The sequence below is a fragment of the Thermobia domestica genome, chromosome 17 (genome assembly GCF_964235325.1).
Source record: "Thermobia domestica chromosome 17, izTheDome1.hap1.1, whole genome shotgun sequence".
NCBI lineage: Eukaryota > Metazoa > Arthropoda > Insecta > Zygentoma > Lepismatidae > Thermobia > Thermobia domestica.
In genome coordinates this window covers 171938563-171958968 of record NC_137470.1, presented here as the reverse complement: position 1 = coordinate 171958968, position 20406 = coordinate 171938563, and the positions used below count along the sequence as shown (strand labels likewise).

At 35.6% G+C, this 20406-nt stretch overlaps 1 protein-coding gene across 1 annotated transcript in view; it reads left to right on the top strand.

Annotated features, from left to right (window-relative positions):
* The window catches only part of LOC145673813 (pyrimidodiazepine synthase-like), a 128508-nt gene that overhangs the window by 37467 nt on the left and 70635 nt on the right, over positions 1–20406 (top strand). The window lies entirely within an intron of this gene.

Sequence of the window (20406 nt, the reverse complement as noted above, 5' to 3'; positions counted from 1 at the left end):
CTTTCTTCATTCCGCTATTTCATTCGTCATAATCACCGTTTCCTTTAGCCTAGCCGGCATAACCGTGGTAAGTAAAACTTAAAAAATTTATTTCATTTGCAGTGTTATATTTCACTGGAAAACACGATGAGTAACTCTTAAGAAATGCTACCTGTATCTTGTAGAACTAGGTTTGAAAAAATGAAATGAAATTTTGAGTTTTACGTCCCACGGTTATGCCGGTTAGGCTAAAGGAGACGGTGATAATGAATAATGAATGAAATGGTGGAATGAAGAAAGTGGGAGGAAACGGGAGAACCCCGAGAAAACCCACGCACACGGTGTTTGTCCACCACAAAGTTCACTTGGCGGGAGCAGGGTTTTAACCCGAGACCCCTAGCACCAGAGGTGAACGCTCTACCACTGAGCCACCGCGGCCACTAGAACTAGGTTTGTTCTTATAATGAAAAGAACAGATGAAATACAGTACATGATCAGATAGTTATAATATGTCAATCACTTCTCTGTTAAACAAAGTAAGATTATTAAGCAAGGGAGTATAAATTATGCCGAATTACGAGATTGGGAGTGGGTCTGGACTCGAGAACCCCCTGCGTGGGTACGCCCCTGGTATGAAGTATACTCATCCCCAACAAACATTCGGCAAATAAAGAACGTAGTATTTGAACAAATACGGTTGCTTAAAATTTCCATATCCATCACACTGAATTTCCCAAAAAACTAACCTTCAGTCTCCTCGCAGTGTCACAGATCGTCTTCTTGTATGAGCTACAAGGCTGGATTAACCCATCTGGAGACCCGGGGCTAGAAAAAAATATGTGGTCTAAGCTGACTTCACCTAATACAGTTCAGCGAAAGTACAGCAGAAAAGTTAAGGGAATATATTTCATATTTTATTTTATGATGTTGGTTGTATCTTCATGATGCTTTTTAGATAGCCAGTTAAGATTTTGATTCGAGTTGATTTGATTTTTAGTTTAACGTCCCTTTCAGCAGCGAGGCTATGTGAGACGTGGACCTACTGATTAACGTGGAATCCGAACCACATGAGCTCCCGCCGGGAAATTTTGATTAGAGTGGTGGCCCCTATCCATCTGGAGGCCAGGGGCTATAGCCTTCCCTAAGCTTCCCTTAATCCGTCCCTGATGAGGTAGTAGCCGAATTGCCCGTTCTTCGCACGGGGGAATAAGTATAAGAGAAATATTTAAATCCTCTTCCTCCTTATGATGATAAGCATTTCAATGACGTTGTAATGACAAAAATCCATAAACTAGTCTACTTTTAACATAAATTTTGAAAACCTTACCCCATAGTTATGGATGTGTTAAAATATTAAATAATACTTTTGATAAAGTGGATACTTTCAAATATTTAGGATCAATATTAACAGACGAAAATCATATTCACGAAGAAATTAAATGGCGACTAAAAGCAAGGAATTCGTGTTACTATTCGGTTCAAAATCTCTTGTCGTCGCGAATTCTGTCGAGGAATTTGAAGCTTAAAATATACAAAACGATAATTATGCCTGTTGTCCTGTATGGCTGCGAAGTATGGTCACTTACTCTGAGGGAAGAACATATACTGAAAGTATTTGAGAACAAGATCCTGAGACGAATATTCGGACCCAAGAGGAACGGGAATGGGGAATGGAGGAAACTTCATAACGAGGAACTAGATAATTTATATGGTTTACCCAACATTGTTATGGTCGTGAAGTCTAGGAGGCTTAGGTGGGCGGGTCATGTAGTTAGAATGGAAGAAAGTAGATACGCTTTCAAAGTCTTGACTGGAAGACCAATCGGAAAACGACCATTAGGAAGACCTAGGCGCAGATGGGAGGACAATATTAAGATGGATCTCGCAGAGATTGGAATACAAAGTAGAAACTGGATGCAATTAGCTAAGGATAGAAGTCAGTGGAGAGCTTTTTTGAACGCGGCATTGAACCTCCGGGTTCCATAGACCATAGAGTTAGTTAGTTATCCCATAGTTTTTTTAAAATTTAAAATCTCTACATCCCCATGCTATTACCTGTATCTTCAGGACTTATTATAAGGCAGCTGCTACTGCCTCTTACACCTTTTTTTAACAATATAATTCCCTTCACTATCCAAACAAGAAGTTTAGAAATGATGCAAAAATGGATCAAATGATTGCGATCTTGGCCAAGAATTCGTTTTCGGATCAGCGGTCACCAAATTTTGAACGGCCCCTAAATCGAATTTTCGTATTTTCTACGGAATAAGCACATCATAGTGAGTTAAGTGATAGTTTGGGTTTGCCTATAATATATGTGGTTCTCCAGATATAAGGCGTAAAATAACATTTTTAATTGAATGAAATACATGGGATCTTTTGAATCAGGGGCACAACATTTTTGAACGGCCCCTAAATCGAGTTTTCGTAGTTTTTACGGAATAAACACATCATATAGAGTTAAGTGATAGTATTGGTTTGGCAACATAATATGTGGTTCTCGAGATATAAGGTGTACAAGAGAATTTTTGATTGAAATATATTGGATCTTTTCTTCCAATAAAATAAGCATATAAAACAAAGCAAAGCAAAGCAAAACAAAGTTCTTAGTTTTCTATCTTTCAACGGTCGTTCTCAGTTTTATATCTTTGTCTTTGTTTTATGTCTTTTTTTTCTTTGTTACCTTGTTCTTCACCTTTGAGGTATTTCCCTTTATAATTTCTTACTGTAGTTTCTTCCTTTGTGTATGGATATTCAAACACACGTTGTTTAAAGCTTACCTCCTATTTGGTTTTTACCTTTTTCTCTTTTTCAGAACTGGGGGGCGCGGTGGGTCAGTGACAGTGCGCTTACCTCTGGTGCTTGGGGTCTCTGGTTCAATCGCCGGCCAAGTAAGTTTCTGGTGGACAACATCATGTCCGTGGGGTTTCTCGAGGTACTCCCGTTTCCTCCCACTTTCTCATTCCTCCAATTCTTCCATCATTGTTCATTAGCCTTAATCATCGTCTCCGTTAGCCTAGAAGGCATAATTGTGTGACGTTAAACTGAAATATTTCATTTTTTTCTTTTTCAGAACTGATTTAAAACACTTTCGAAGTACTCGTTTTGTACTGTAATTGTTATTTACGCCGTGGTTAGGAATAACTTTTTATTTCTCATATTTTCCCCTTTTTCTTAGTTATGTTTCCCAGTTACGCCATGACGTGAACGACCACTTCCCATGCTTGCAGTTCCACTTACGATGACTGGGGGGGCAAGGTCAATGGAAATGCAAGCAACGTAAGGTTTGTTGTTAAGCTACACGTATAAAGAAAATTAAATATTAAACATGTAACAAATGATAAAGTCACTTTTCGATAAAAGAAATATAATGTTACTATAAGAGCACAAATACTACATGCTTTTATATTTCCAATATGTTCATTATTAACAATTTAAGACTATTGATACGCTGGTGGCTTGACTTTAATAATAAACGACGTGGTGGCGTAAAATGTTAATCGACTCACGTGTTTCTTCGGCTAGCCTGTCGATGTCGCTCCTCCGCTGTCCTGTATTCGAATATATGCGTAGTTTTGAAGTTGAAGTCCTAAGGTTGACTCTTGACCGCTACTTCCTCGGTGAGAGTTCCAAACAGATGTGATGATTGTGAGTCCTGTTTCCTAAAGTAGTTATCGACCATCAGACAATTTCACTCATGTAAATGTTATATCAGACAACTTCACTCATGCGAATATTACTGCACGAAAATACGAACTATCACTGTCATATTCAGAAAACTTCGTTTATTCTGGCTTAACACTGAGCGCGTCGACAAAATATTTATACGTACACAACCTTTTAGTAATATGATAATTGTAGGCAGCTGAAGCGCTGCTCTTAGAAAAAAGAAGGCGCGCCGTGCGCGAGTAAGTGTCGACGAGTCTTTCGTTGATCGTACGCCGAGCAACTGACTCTTTTTCCAGTCAGCTATTGTGTATAAGTTCTTGGTGCTAGAGCGCCCCGATGATGACGTATACTACCAAGTTCACACTCTTTGGCTGAAGAAGTGCGGACATTTTAAATAATCAAATCAGTGTTGAGCAATGACAAGAAGTAAAGTGTTTTTGCGACTTTCCCGTTCCTTTCGGGACTGAGAGCGTTCACAAAGAGAGTCGTTGTTTCTGCGTCGTATGTCCGTATATGGTTACGAAATCTACCGGAAGTCTACTAACACAGATGAAAAGGCATTCCAAAGCGGTGACAAAGAGTTTCTGGAACATTTGGATTTATACGAGGGTTGGTTAATAAAGTTCAAAATAAACCTATCCTTTTTCAATATTTCTTTTAAATTCGTCAAAATGAGCTGTAGGGCGGTGACAACCTATTGGGGCCCGAGCAGTGTCCGAGCAAATTGTTTCAATTTGTGAAGAGAACCCTGGCCGTTGAAGGGTTAATAGTCTATACTGGAGTGTCACTTAATGGTCATTGTATTTTGGGGACGTCCTGTATATAAATCAACTGTCACTGGAAATTCTCCATAGAGATTCAGTATATCGGGACTACACTGTGTACAATAAACTTTACTGGTTCACGAAGTGTTAATAGAAAATCACTATATTATGGAACACTCTGTATATAAATTGAAAATCGTTGGGGACTCACTATGAAAATTCGACATATTGGGACTGCACTGTATATTTTGCACTTCATTTATTAACCGTGAGATTGTTCACCCTGTATGACAACAAGCCACCTTTGCTAAAGCCACCTATTACGTTCTTTAAAGCCACTTTTTATTTATATGAAGCCACCTTTAAGTCCGAATTAAGCCACTTTTAAGTTTTAATTAAGCCACCTTTTGTTTAAACAAAGCCACCTTTATGCCACCATTAGTAAATTGTTCATTGTTAATTTATTTATATTTCCAATTTATAGTTCCTTCTGTTTGTTCATTTATTTATTTTTCCAATATTGGTTTCTCACCATAATTAAATGTATCTTAATTCACTTTTCAATCATCTTTTGCAAAACACATGATATACTTTAAACATGTCAATCCAAATAAATGTACAAATGAACATTAATATAGAAAATACTTAACTACTAAACAATAGCAAAATGTGTATACCGATTTCGAAAGTGTAGCCTAACAACGGAATGAACGTTAATATCGGAATTCCTAGTATAGGTATTGTGTAGTGTGGTATGTGTATATATGCACCTTTTACAACAAACTTAATTAATACTCAAATTTTCTAAAATAACATCAAAATGATTATGTCAACTAATATATATCCATACATATAAAGTATTATTAATCCAAAAGAATTTTCAAAACAAGAATTCACAAAATAGATATACTGTAAGTCACATACTAATCATTCAAAATACTATATTTGAGCTTATTAAACATCAAAAGTACTAAAAGAATGCAAAATCAATTATACTATCAAGTCTCAATAATCGTATTGCTCAAACACCAAACAAGAGATTCATCGAATTGTTTCAAATAAATTTAGAATCACATGTCAACTCTTTTTTTTTTTTTTTTTTTTAAATCAGCTTTACTCACAGCAAACGTAAACTTTTATTTTACTTATTTATTTATTGCAATAAGTATGTGGGCATCAACACTAGTGCACGGATCTTGTATAACATTGGCGAACATATAACTTTTGGCTGATACAATCATTTTCTACTCTCATTTTCAACAAGTGTCTTATTGGCAAAGGCAAACTACAACTCCATTATACGGGCATTAAACGCAAGCACCTATCGCATAATAAGAGGGATATACAATCCACCTCTAAACACATTAAACACTTAGAAAAGACATTCCCTACTCGTCTAGGAACTAGCTAGGTATTCGGGAAATAATAAGGAGTATCCATCTCCGAACGTGAGTCGCCCTTTAATGGCCTTTGACATCACGTCAAAATACACGTACGTAGTAACAATAAATTCATATAAGAATGCCGCTCTATACAGCCTTTGGCATCTTAAATATAGCCCTAATTCATCCGTACTGCCCAATTGCCATTCAGTTGAACTCAAACGTATACAGCTCAAAATACTTTGCACACAATCATTTTGTTCGCTCGACGACCATTATCAATATCAACGTGCCAAATAGATTTAAATCTGATTGCCTCAACATACTATAAGCAATGGAATCTGTTAATTACTATTAAATTGTACAATAAACCAATTTCTTTCTGTTATTTATTTATCTATTTATTTATTTATTTTTTCAAATTCTCCATTCTCAAAATTCTCAAATTCAATCTAAAATTTGTTATAATCGTGTGAGTTTATTGACAAGTGCTGATTTGAAACGATATTCTCTCCTTTTAAACTTTTGAACATGAAAATAATCGGATAAATAACAAAGTAGTTTGTTAATCATGATCACTCTGTTCAAGTGAACTATGTAGCGAAAGCTCCAACTGATACTTTTCTCATATCGAAATGAATAAAACTCTAATAAAGTGAATTAAATTAGATTTTTCCACCTGTATGAATTATTTAAAACAAACAAAACATAATTAGGTATTCTCTCCTTTATGTGAGTCGTTGAGCAATAGATAAATTTGTAAAAAACTGTGAAAGCAAACTTTTTTTTTTTTAATATGCTTTCCGCATTAAAACTACTCCTTTGTGTCTAAATATCTGTTTTCCATAATAATAATCGGAATATACGAATATACTAGATAAATATGATACGATATATAAACAAAGTTCAAATTCTAATTGTACTTTCTCACTAAATATGCAAAATATATTCATAAAACTAGTAAAATTCAAAACTGGACAAAATTTGTTTATATACTAACATTTTTACGTATTACATCATAATATGCAAAACAGTTAAAGTATCAACCTATATATTTGCATTACATAACCTAACTAGTGAACTTTAAAACATTTTAATATATACATAAGTTAAACGGCGGTTAGGCCTTTCGAAGCACCATCCTGCGTGCCATTGATTGACAAAGCAGGTCGTAAGTCATAAATTAAACAAAAATATAGGTTAATGAGTTGATCCCGAAGATCAATGAGCGCTGACTTACTATTTTCTTACAGCTCGAAGTATGCGGGATCGCCAACCTTCCCGACGATTTGGATAAAATCGCTTCTGCATGAAAGCCTAATCCCTCCCAGCTAGATGCTTTACGCATCGTAGCTATGTCATAATCGGGCAAAATTTTCCAACCCCAATTGGGCCGCCAGTATCTAGACCTGCAGAAGGTATTGAGAAAAAAAATATGAAAAGGACAAGAAGAATACCCTGGGGAGGGGAAGTTCGATACTACAGCCCTGCATCTCAATATCATCAACCATTTATTAATTATTAATAATTTTCGGCCCGCTCATACCTACAAAATTAGTAGGTTTACAATTGCATTCCTTTAAAGAGCGCTAGCCAAAAAATGTGCCGGCCTCCTGGCAAAAGTGCACTTATCAACATCAGTAATATCGTCACATCCGGGAATAAGTCATAATCGAGAATAAATCATCACATTTGATCATATCACTTACAATCAGAATGTCATATTCGTTATTCAATTAATTTTACTTTAATAATTATTCACATTTCCTCAATTTCTGAAATACGCTCATTTCAAAATTTAAAACAATATTTCTCAAATTTTGTCTAAGGTCAAACCGATAATGTTAATGAATTCAAAATCGATGATGAATTTAATTATTAAATTTCCATAATATTTATAACTCATTCATTAAATATTAATACAATTTAGCACCTGCTGTTCCATAATAAAGTTGATGTATTCTCATAACATAAATTTAATTCTGAAAAACATTACCTAAAATCCCAACTTAATATCTTAAGTTTATTTATTTATTTATTTTTAACATGGCTATAACAACTTATTAACAACAATTTTGTGATAGACGTTTAATGGGAACTAACTGGGTTATGGGCACTTATAAAACTGAGCTAGAATAATTCATATTGCGGTTGTCTTTAAAAGACAATTTACACAACATAAGAGGGATAACTTCACCTCAAAGCATGGGCGTTTCTTAGAAATATCTTCTGAGCATTCACAACATCGCACATAAAGGGATATACATATCAACCTTGTGGACCATTATCATTTAATACTATAAACACACAAAAATATAGGCTTCTTGCCTCCTTCAGCACCCTTGGCTGGTAACTTAACAACGATAACGAGGGAAAATCAACCTCGAAAAACACAGATGCGGCCTTTCATTGCCCTTTGCATCGTGTATACTTCGCAATATACATAATTCATGGTCCTCAGTACAAGCGTTTGCCTCTCCATAGGCCTTATACGCTATGATCGCCTTGTATGCGAATATTATCGCTAGTATCCTGAAACGCAACATCGGTGTCGCTCTTCAAAATAGCCTTTAACACCGGCATTAACCCGCAACATGGGAACTGCTTATTAGCTCCTTTTAATTCATTCTTGCCCAATCATAGTTCTTAAATTACAACTGGCCTTTTGCCTTACATATCTCAATTACTTACTGCCACTATACGTCTCTTTTTTTTTTTTTTTTTTTTAAACGTTTCAAACTGAACAAAACTAATTTCGAAAACATTTCACTAAGCTGAAACAAGTTTCTGATTCAAACTTACACAAATAACGAGAATACTTCAACATTGGATTCTTTACGATGCAAAATATTATTAATTTTTTTTTTTTTTCATTTCCGAGAATAAATTTATTTTCAAAATTAAAACGACACTTATCAAATTTCGTTCAAAATTACCGACATTAATGAACTTCAAGGTTGATAATACTTTTGATTATTCAGTTTCCATAATATTTCACGGCCAATATATATATATATATATATATTCCCTTTTTATAAGCCAATTTTATCACAATTCCAATTTTACAATCCAAATTTATTATAGGTAATTGCTACCTAATTAAAAGAAAACATTTTATACTTCGATACCAAATTATATCGGTGATCATTGGTAGTTCAATTTTCACGAAGCGTTATTAGAAATACACGTAACCTTTCGTGAAAACTGAACTACAGGAAGGAGAGAAGAGAAAAAGTCATTTACCAAAATCCCAAATAAACACAATTTATAATCTCTTTTTCGTCAATTAAAAACGAATATCTAATAAAATGTGATATTTTAAGCGTCAAATTAAATATCTTGTTCTTAAATATATACATTTAGAATGTCACAAGCCGAAATAGAATTTAGAAGTGTGTGTGTCTAAAGGCCAAATTCACACACTAGCTGAGGCCCAACCGGACGCTACCCCGATTTCGTCACTGTAATTTTGAAAGAGGATAGTAGTGACGCCTCTAAGGGTTGAATCATAATTTTCAACCTTTTGCCTCTTCTTAACTTGCAAAACAGTTTTTGTAATTGAATTCAATTAAGTTCAAAACTTCATTAACATCATAACAAGTACCAATTGACTTTGCATAACGAACATCACATGTGAATGGATTCATAAACAGATTTGTTAAATTCGACATTATTTTCAATTACTTTCAAAATAATAGTAAATAATATTTAGTTTTCAATGTTTCGACGCCTAACCAGTCTTATATTACAAAACTCATTATGCTTTTGCACATGCTTAATGACAAAGTCAGATGAAAAGATTCATTAACCAAGGAAAACACTGTTTTTTTTTTGTTTTTTTTTTCAAAATCCAAATTTCATAATTAATTGTAACATTCATTAGTATTTCTCTAATTGAATTTTAAAATATGTCTAATTGCCTATCATTTCTCTAAATGCCTAATGGTATGGGGACAACTAAATGTTCATATAATCATACAAAGTAAATGAATAAAACTCAAAGAAAATAAAATAGTAAAATTTTATTAATGACATTTGGTTCCCAAGACTGGAGGCACCTGAAAAAAAATAAAACATACAAAACATAAACATCCTAACAAAATTCAATACAGAAGTTCTGTATCCAAAGCGGGATAATCAAAGTTTCCAAAAGTGGAGGGGTATTATCAAAATTTCAAAGTCCGAGATCGCGATCTAAGTTAATTACCTATTTAAAATTTTTCAATACTGTCCTTCCTCTGCTTTTCACATTCATCTCTCATCTCCAAAAGCTGCAAAGAAAGAATAAAACATGATATTTAAATGAACGTACCTGATTATGAATGGATGCTGGTGTTTCCTCTGGATGGGCGCGTCAGTGACGGCATGCACACACTTGAAGCTGAAAAACAAATTCCTAACTTTCGAGATTCGGTGGGGAATAATTGAAGTAAACGAGTAATAGTCTTTATTTTCATTCTCTATAAAAGCTTAAAAGTTGTATTCGGTGTTTAATTTTTCGTCTCTTCCGGGATTCAGTCCAAATTCGGGCAAAGTTCGTGCTTTGGTTACGCTACAACTTTCATTTTCCACCGGTGCCGATTACACTTGTACGCCTGCAATTTCATACGCTTACGAGTACTTTTCCAATTACCTTTTATGATTCGCCGGGCTTTTCTCCTTTTTGCAGCGCATCTACTGAACTTCCACATAGTAACGCGTTTTCGTTTACGGCGCTTAAATTTAGGATCATGCACAACTTTTCTTTTAAGTTTACACTTACTACTACTGTATTTACCATGTAACTTGCTGCACGATACTCGTACGTATTTACACTTGCGCTTCTTAGTATTCTTCGGAGTCGACATGCACCTTTTTCGCGTCTTGGCTTTCTCACGAGTTTGTTGATATTCCACTAACTTCGATTTACACTTAAATTTCTTTCTCCCACGATTACTTTGTGCCAACTTTCGTTTTCGAGAACGCTTTTGTTTTACTTTTGCCCTGCTGTTCGCTGCATACCTAATGCGGGATTGTGCGCGCTGTAAATACACTTTGCATTGAAGTTGACAAGCATGAACATAATCACGAACAATCAGCTGTTTTCGAGTAAATTTACATTTGAACCTTCGTTTTCGACAATTTCGCAATGATGACGTACTAGCTTGATAAAAGGTGACCATACTAGAATCTAATTTATGCCCTTCTACAGCATGTTTATTATTGGTGCGCATTGAGACCGAATTCAGATAAACTACCAAATCAGCAAAAGTCAACTGGTTACCGTGGACTATCTCACTATTCTTCTTGACCTTGGTGTTATATGTTAGCTTTTCTACTGGTGGCAATTTTCCTTTATCTGCATGCACTTGAGTAAGAATGTTACTTTTAGGCTCAGTTACCGTAAACGTTTCTGACAAGTTATCCACAAATAAAGCGCTTAGCACATAAAACACAATTCGCTGGATAGGCCTACACTTCAAACTATCAATCTGGAGCTGTTTCTTACTGCCATATTCAAAGTTAGTAAAGTCGGAATGGATCTGCAGTATAAAAATGCAATTCACGTTGGCCATGTATGGTACCAAAGACAAATTTGAATCTGTTAAGTCGCGCAAGACCACTTGCCCGTGACGTAAAAACGACAACACTGTAACTACATCTTCACACAAAAACAACAATTCAACTCGCAAGCCTTTCCTGGCTTCTTGGCGAGGGTGGGTACGCGTATTCCCAACGCTACCATTCGTTGTGTGTGAGCCATCGGCATCCCTAGCCGGTAAATCAATAACGTTAAGTATACTAGAATCACAATTGTCTACAAATACGCAAAACAAGCTTTTGCTTACTGCTACCTCCACACTACGTATTTCCTTTTCCTGACTATAACTAACTCTCTGACTTATGAGGCATCTATCTTCCGCAATGGGGGCCTGCGCGAATTCAAGAGTATTTACGATTTCACTTTCGCCTTGCACTTTTTTGCATTCAAGTCGTGCCGTCTGCATGCATTCATGAAACTCAACGAAACTTTCCTTACATTTTGCTACACTATTTTTAAACTCAACAGTTCCTGCTTCAACTTGATTGGTAACATCGATTAGTCCAGAGTGTACCTCGATAATGGAATTATTGGTGGTTGTAATACCGGTACTTAGTTGATCGAATTTGCAATCAAACTTATTTCCTAGCTCTAACTTATTGTTCGCGCACTCGTTTACCAATTCCTTTATTCGCTCGTTATTAGTGTCAATTTTATGCTCTAATTTCTCAGACTGTTTCTCTAATTGTTCTGTTAACATTGCCTGAAATTGTTCTAAAATATTCGCTTCCATATTTACTTAACTTGAAACAAATCAAATCACAATACAAAACATGCAGCAACGAACACTTGAAGTAAATAACAATGTAAACAAACACCTTTCTCAAACTATTACATCATGTCAGTTACACAAAATTTTTTATTTTGCTTCAAAATTTCATTTTGTAAAAGTGTTTCAATAGACAGTTAACATAAACAAACAAATTATTATTCATTCATTATTTTATCGAGGTGCATACTACTATGAGTGTGTGTGTGTGTGTGTATGTGTGATCAGCTGTTCGACATGTTCGCTCATACATACTATGAAAAATTTAGCGGAAGAAAAGTTCGCGAACAAACAAAATGTTTTAATTTCGCACAAAACAAATTATGCTAAAGATATTTCTGTGCTGATTATATTTACTTTCTGTTTTCTTAAATCCTACTCATTATTTTCTTTTTCTTTTCTTTCTTTTCACAAGTTGGGACAATCTACTCATAATTCTGCACCAAGTTTGCTACTTGCAACTACGTGATTCAAATGTTGACTATTTTCGTACTTTAATAAATGAACGCTGAAATAATTAAATGCAGTTCTATCCGAAGATTAAAGTAGGGTCTGTCACGGTTTAGCCATTTCGGGTGTAATTGTTATTTACGCCGTGGTTCGGAATAACTTTTTATTTCTCATATTTTCCCCTTTTTCTTAGTTATGTTTCCCAGTTACGCCATGACGTGAACGACCACTTCCCATGCTTGCAGTTCCACTTACGATGACTGGGGGGGCAAGGTCAATGGAAATGCAAGCAACGTAAGGTTTGTTGTTAAGCTACACGTATAAAGAAAATTAAATATTAAACATGTAACAAATGATAAAGTCACTTTTCGATAAAAGAAATATAATGTTACTATAAGAGCACAAATACTACATGCTTTTATATTTCCAATATGTTCATTATTAACAATTTAAGACTATTGATACGCTGGTGGCTTGACTTTAATAATAAACGACGTGGTGGCGTAAAATGTTAATCGACTCACGTGTTTCTTCGGCTAGCCTGTCGATGTCGCTCCTCCGCTGTCCTGTATTCGAATATATGCGTAGTTTTGAAGTTGAAGTCCTAAGGTTGACTCTTGACCGCTACTTCCTCGGTGAGAGTTCCAAACAGATGTGATGATTGTGAGTCCTGTTTCCTAAAGTAGTTATCGACCATCAGACAATTTCACTCATGTAAATGTTATATCAGACAACTTCACTCATGCGAATATTACTGCACGAAAATACGAACTATCACTGTCATATTCAGAAAACTTCGTTTATTCTGGCTTAACACTGAGCGCGTCGACAAAATATTTATACGTACACAACCTTTTAGTAATATGATAATTGTAGGCAGCTGAAGCGCTGCTCTTAGAAAAAAGAAGGCGCGCCGTGCGCGAGTAAGTGTCGACGAGTCTTTCGTTGATCGTACGCCGAGCAACTGACTCTTTTTCCAGTCAGCTATTGTGTATAAGTTCTTGGTGCTAGAGCGCCCCGATGATGACGTATACTACCAAGTTCACACTCTTTGGCTGAAGAAGTGCGGACATTTTAAATAATCAAATCAGTGTTGAGCAATGACAAGAAGTAAAGTGTTTTTGCGACTTTCCCGTTCCTTTCGGGACTGAGAGCGTTCACAAAGAAAGTCGTTGTTTCTGCGTCGTATGTCCGTATATGGTTACGAAATCTACCGGAAGTCTACTAACACAGATGAAAAGGCATTCCAAAGCGGTGACAAAGAGTTTCTGGAACATTTGGATTTATACGAGGGTTGGTTAATAAAGTTCAAAATAAACCTATCCTTTTTCAATATTTCTTTTAAATTCGTCAAAATGAGCTGTAGGGCGGTGACAGTACTTTAAGGATATTCACTTATTTTCATTCGACACTCACTAATTTCACTTTTGCTTTTAGTTTTCCACCGAATTATTTTAAAGATTTACAACCACTCTCTATTTCCCACACACAAACTCAAAACCAAGTACTAGTGATATGCACTACAAAACAACGTTTACAAACACCGACAAACACTAGCACTAACACTAAAAGAGAAAAGTGTTCATCTAGTTCTTGGTTATTACCACAATTGCTTTCTTGTTATTTCGGAACTTATGCCTTTTTATGGAACCTTCGCAAAGTGTTGCCCTCCGATTTTCATGAAATTTTGTTGGTAGAAAGGAGACTTAAAATAACCAACTGATTCATATTAGCTTTGCTAACTCGAATAACTTACACTAAAATTACAGATCGCTGAGGAAAAATACGTTTATTTATAAAATAATAAATGTGTGACAGTTACACCAACTAACTGAAAATATTGGCTTCATCAGACACTGTGAAAACAAGAGAGAGTTTCTTCTAAATATAGCAGAATCCCAGGAAATAGTTCTGAACGTTGATTGGCTGATCAAAACAGATTCAGCCAATCACAACAAAGGTTGACAAAAATGAAACTAAACACCGCAGATCCATTTCCCTCCCTGGTCCTGTGGAAAACTAAGCTACAAATTAAGTCTTAGAAATTAAAACTGTTATGAATTGGAATACAGGACTTAAAATTGACGATCGTTGGGGCAAGTTAGTGGAAATACTTAATTTGTAGCTTAGTTTTCTACTGGACCAGGGAGGAAAATGGATCTGCGGTGTTTAGTTTCATTTTTGTCAACTTTTGTTATGATCGACTGAATCTGTTTTGATCAGCCAATCAGCGTTCAGAACCATTTCCTGGGATTCTGTTATATTTAGATGCAACTCTTTCTTGTTTTCACAGTGTCTGATCAAGCCAATATTTTTTAGTTAGTTGGCGAAACTGTCACACGTTTATTATTTTATAAATAAACGTTGCTTTCCTCAGCAATTTGTAATTTTAAAATAACCGAATTACGGGTCTTTTCTTTTCTGCGGAGAAACGGTTTAAGGGGGCAAAAGTCCCTGCTGAAATTCTTTCTAACCAGTGCTGAAATCCACAGGTATTCTGCCTTAAACTCAATACCTGATTGCGCTAGATAAAACCATCAATTCATCTAATATGTTTATAATATTAAATTTAGAGCCCTTTTTGTGTTTATTTATTTCTCGTTTCATTATTTGTTTGTTACTTTATATAGTTCATCATCATATTCTGGTATCTTTCCTAAAATTTTAGTTATTTTCATTACTCCTTTATATTTTATCCAGGGCTTAATTGAATTTTGTAATACTAAATGTGTGGAAGCTTTTGCAAAGTTAGTGTGTTTAGACTTTCAATTCGGATCGCTCTTAGAATTTAATTAGTTGTTATTATGATTCGTCTTTGACTCTGTTAACTTTTCTTTGGTTTATTGATTTCGAACAAACTGTATGACCAAATTCCAAAACAATAATTTTTTATTGGCATGACCAGTGTCTTATTATATAGTTTTATTGTTTCATTTCGTAGTTTGTTGCCTCTTTCAGTAGGATTAACAGTTTGTTCTTTTTTTTTTTTTTTCGTTTTCTGTTACTTCTGTTTAGTTTCCGAAATTCAAATTCTCATTAATCCATAAAAGTTTTCTCCTGTCGGAATGCTTTTGTGTTCTATTTTCAGTTCGAGCGATGAAAGCAGAAAAGAAAGCATGGTGATCGCGACCAAAATTCCATTCGACATGTACGTTTCATGGCCCATAGGTACTGTACCTAAAAAAGTTATTTTTCGATATCTATCTGTCTGTTTGTCCTAATGTACAATCACCTATAGGCCATACCATTCAAGGTATCTAAACCAAATTTTAAACTTAAAGTTTTTATGTGGTTCTCCAAAGAAGGTCAATTTTTTCCTATCCCTAATAAAATGGTAGTTTACTGAAGGGTGAACATAGAAAAAAGTACAATTTTCTCAAAAATAGATAATACACCTCTATTTATATTTCATAAATCAATTTTCAATAGCAAATCATTTATGTAGTCCTAGTTATTTCTCTGTGAAAAATCGAGAAAGGGTAGTTTACTCTTGGAGGTGTTTTTTAACTATTTTCTCCGGCGATTTTTATCTTGTTTCCTGATAAATATTTAATTAACGATCAGACAATACGGCATAAATCATTTGTCCTAAAGAGCTCTACACAAGGTAGTTATTCTTAAGAGTAAGTTCTCTGGATGATTTTCTCCAGAACGACTCAAGCAATATTGTTTATATTTCATTAGCAACCTGACAATATGGTATGTCATTTGTCCTGAATAATTATAGGAGGGATATCTTATTTTTGGGGAGTTTTTTCGGATGATTTTCTCGAAAATAACTGACGCTATTTAACTCATATTTCATAATAATTATTTGTTTGTATTTCTATAATGGTGTATAAATCACTTTCGTGTGAATATTCATAAGAAGTATCTTACTCTTGGGGTGAATTTCTTTTTGTTTGGCAGTTGTGGAATACGATTCATGAGATTTTGTTGATATTGTGTTATTAAATACTCCATTAAGAATCCTAATATACATCGTAACTCATTTCTTATGCTAACATCTACAAGGGGTAGTTTACTTATGGAGTGAGCTTTATTTGCTCAACAGTTTCCAAAAATGTGTTCGTATTTCGCAAGGAGATGTTGTTAGTAACTGCAGCACAACGTGATTTAGTTTAAAGCACTACTCGCCAAACTTATGAAACTTCTGAGCTACCGTACCGTTTTTAAATCCTAAAGCTACCAACCAAAAGAACTACCATAAAAAAAAAAAAAAAATCTTACATTTGTTTATTGCCTATACAGTGCCGGCAAAAAAATCTTTACATTGTGAAACAAATCAGAAATCATTACAAATTCATAATATTGAAGTATTTTATTGTGGCTAATACTTTACAATTAGTATTTTGTCATACCACCTTTACATTTTATCACCATCTGCAGTCGTTTAGGCATTGATTCAGCCAGGCTGGCGAAGTATGTAGAGTCCATGGTTATCCACAGTGTTTTGATCGTTTCCTTTAGATCCTTGATGTTGTTTGGTCGTGTCTCTTGAATCTTGTTTTTCATGACATTCCAGGCGTTTTCGATTGGATTAATGTCAGGAGAACTACCTGGCCACTCCAAGAGAGGAATATTATGGTCACTGAGAAACTTTTGGACGACCTTGGACATGTGGGCCGGGGCCCCATCATGCATAAAATAATTACACTCATGAATGTCCTAAAAAGGAAGTAAATGTTCTTCCAAAACATTAATATAATTGCTTGCTTTCATGGTTTCATTCTTTGGAAGAAAGTACAGTCCTCCTCTGCCCTTGTTACCACTGAATGCCCCCCACACCATCACACTATCAGGGTATTTAACGGTCTTAACTGTAAATTTCGGGTCATACCGTGAAGCAGTACTCGGACGGCGCACCATCTTGGATCCATCCCGGATCAATCTAAAAGTGCTCTCATCACTAAACATCACTTTTTTCCACTCTTCAGGTGTCCAATCTTGATATTTCTTACAGAAGTCGAGCCTTTTTCTCTTCATTGCTGCTGTGGGAAAGGGCTTCTTCGCAGCACGGCGACTTGGCAAGCCGAGATCCTTTTGCAGACGGTGACGAACTGTCCTAATTGCGACATTCTGGAGGAGTTCAGGATACTTGTTTTTCAATTCTACAGCTGTTATGAAGGGATTTGACATTACTTCACGCTTTAGAAGTTTATCAGTCCTTGGTGAAGTCTTTCTAGGTGCACCGGAGCCGGACTTCCTACATGGTACAGTTCCAGGAGGAAATGACGCCGCTGAACGCTTTAGCTGGCAAATTGTCTCTCTTGACACTCCAAGATCCCTGAATACAGCGATTACTGAATCACCTTTCTCCAGAAGAGTTAAGGCCCGGGATTTCTCTGCCATTGTCAGCTTTTTAGATCCATTGTGTGTAATCAGAACAGTTATAAGACCACTTACTTTCATGAACTTTAACAAAAATCCAGCTGCACAGAGCAAAGAAAGAACTATCTCGCCGTACAACGCTACGAGGCACACTGAGCTTCTGCTGGGTGAGGAAAGATTGCAAGTGGCGCGCTAATCACTGACGTCATCATCAGGCTCCTCTCATATTTTTATGGCGGGAACGGCGCTTGACCCCGTTACGTGGATTATGCATGTAAAGTTTTTTTTTTTTTTTTTTTTTTTTTTTGCCACACAATGTAAAGATTTTTTTTGCCGGCATTGTAAACTTCCATAACCTATAAAAATATGAAATCAAACTATCCAAGTTAGCAAATGTCTAATACACACACGAAAAACATAGCAAATGTCTAATATACACACGAAAAACATAGCAAAAGTCTAATATACACACGAAAAACATAGCAAATGTCTAATATACACACGAAAAACATAGCAAATGTCTAATATACACACGAAAAACATAACGTGCACAACCTCACACGTATACAATCAATTGTGAGATGAGGCTTACAATGGCAGTTGTGTGGGAGAAACAAGCAGTTGTCAGCGCCCACTGTCGTTAGCGTCAGCTCAGTGGAAGAATCAAGGTTAGCTAACCGGAGCATTAACGCGATCCACCGAAAATGTCTCCGCGAGCTGCTAGTAGCTTGCAACCGACGGTTTCATGTTCACTGGTTTAAAGAATTGGAGCATTAAACCTTAATATGGTAAGCCGCACCTTTTATAGGAAATGTTTTTTTTTTACATTATCTCTTACTTTCTTTTTCAATTATAAAATATTTTGTCCCTTAAAAATTTCATATTTTTTTCCAAAGTTTCTTTCCTTACGTATTAGTCTTCTTTTTCAGTGCTTTTACTGATCAACTCGTTCCATTATTTTTGTCCTCCTCCCTACCTAACACAATAACGCAAGTGCATTCCATGAAGGTTCCAACCTGAACTCTTTGCATCTCCTTTACTATTCTAATTTGTGGTACTTGCCGTGTTTACTATTCTAATACGTGGTAATTTGTCTTATATATATATATTTAACACGAATTGATATCAAAGAATTGTCTAAATATTACCACGCAATTTTGAAATATTGCATTAGCAGCAAAACGCTTAATTAGACAGGGTGGGCAATAACTAGGAAGAAAAGAAACAAAAATTTAAAAAAGCAACAACATTAAAATAGCTGTGAATAATCCTGTTGAATGCCATCTTGGAATTCAACCACTACGTATATAACATACATTTTATTGCCATTAATAACAGGATACCCCTCGAAAGACAAATAGAGCCGTTAAGACATCACAAATGCATCACCTGGCAGCAAAAGGAAGATGGCCGCTCGGGAAATCATCATACCAGTGCTAGCAGTCGAAATGAGCCTCGACAAGAGTTAAAATGCAGCTGAAAGCGGCATGGTCGTTGAAACTAACCGAATTGTCCATTCAATGCAAGAGATTTCCGGCAAGTTGCCAATCTCATGTGTTTTAGTGTGTGACGTGGTTGTGAAATGGGAACAAACGAGAGTATTATAACCGCAGCCAATATAATTGTCGGATAGAAACTGAAGATGCCTCAGACCATAAACAAAACATACCAGCAAATGTTGGACACCGTAATCCCGCCCTCGATTCCTGGTGGATCTCTTATGTGTGGTTCGGTTGCCCCTTTAAGCTATAGTCGCACATTTTTCATAGACTCGATTCCTAGAAAGGGTCTTTCAGCTCTAAGCCGACCAACCTACTTTCGAAATATATTATTACTTTCCCCACTTCCAGTAATTTTTGTGTGGTAATATCCATAACAGTAGTGGGAAAAATATATATTTTGTAATAGGTTTTCATAAAAAGAATGTTCGTATAGCAGAAGTGATTGAAAACCATTGGTGTGCTTGAACAGAGAAGTGAACGTGTTATTACTTGTGATGTGAACCAAGAATACTTTTTTTTTTTTTTTATCGTGTGCTAATGAGAGGAGAAATTGTAGTAATCTATACAGTAATTCTCAAGTCGGTATTGTGATTCCCGTTGGGAGTTTATGTGATTTGGATACCACGTTAAGTCGTAGCTCCACGTTTCATATAGCCTAGGTGGTAGACGGAATTCTAAACTTCAAATCAACCAATTAAGTCGGTATTGCGTAGGGTAATAAGAAATCCTGCAATCATCCATTCAGTAATGTCGAAATACACCGTAAGCAACAAGTAAGATCATGTTATTATTACAAGAAATTTATTTACACTCTGTTACCCCAGCACCAGTTAATTTTAAATCAAGATTAAAATCTGCCCAAATATTAAATTACGCAGAGCATTTTGTAACGGTTTGTCCAATTTTTACTTGTTATTTTATAGAGTTTGAAATACCTCGGTAGTTGCCACTATACAGCTAGTCGTGTGTAGTAAGGGAA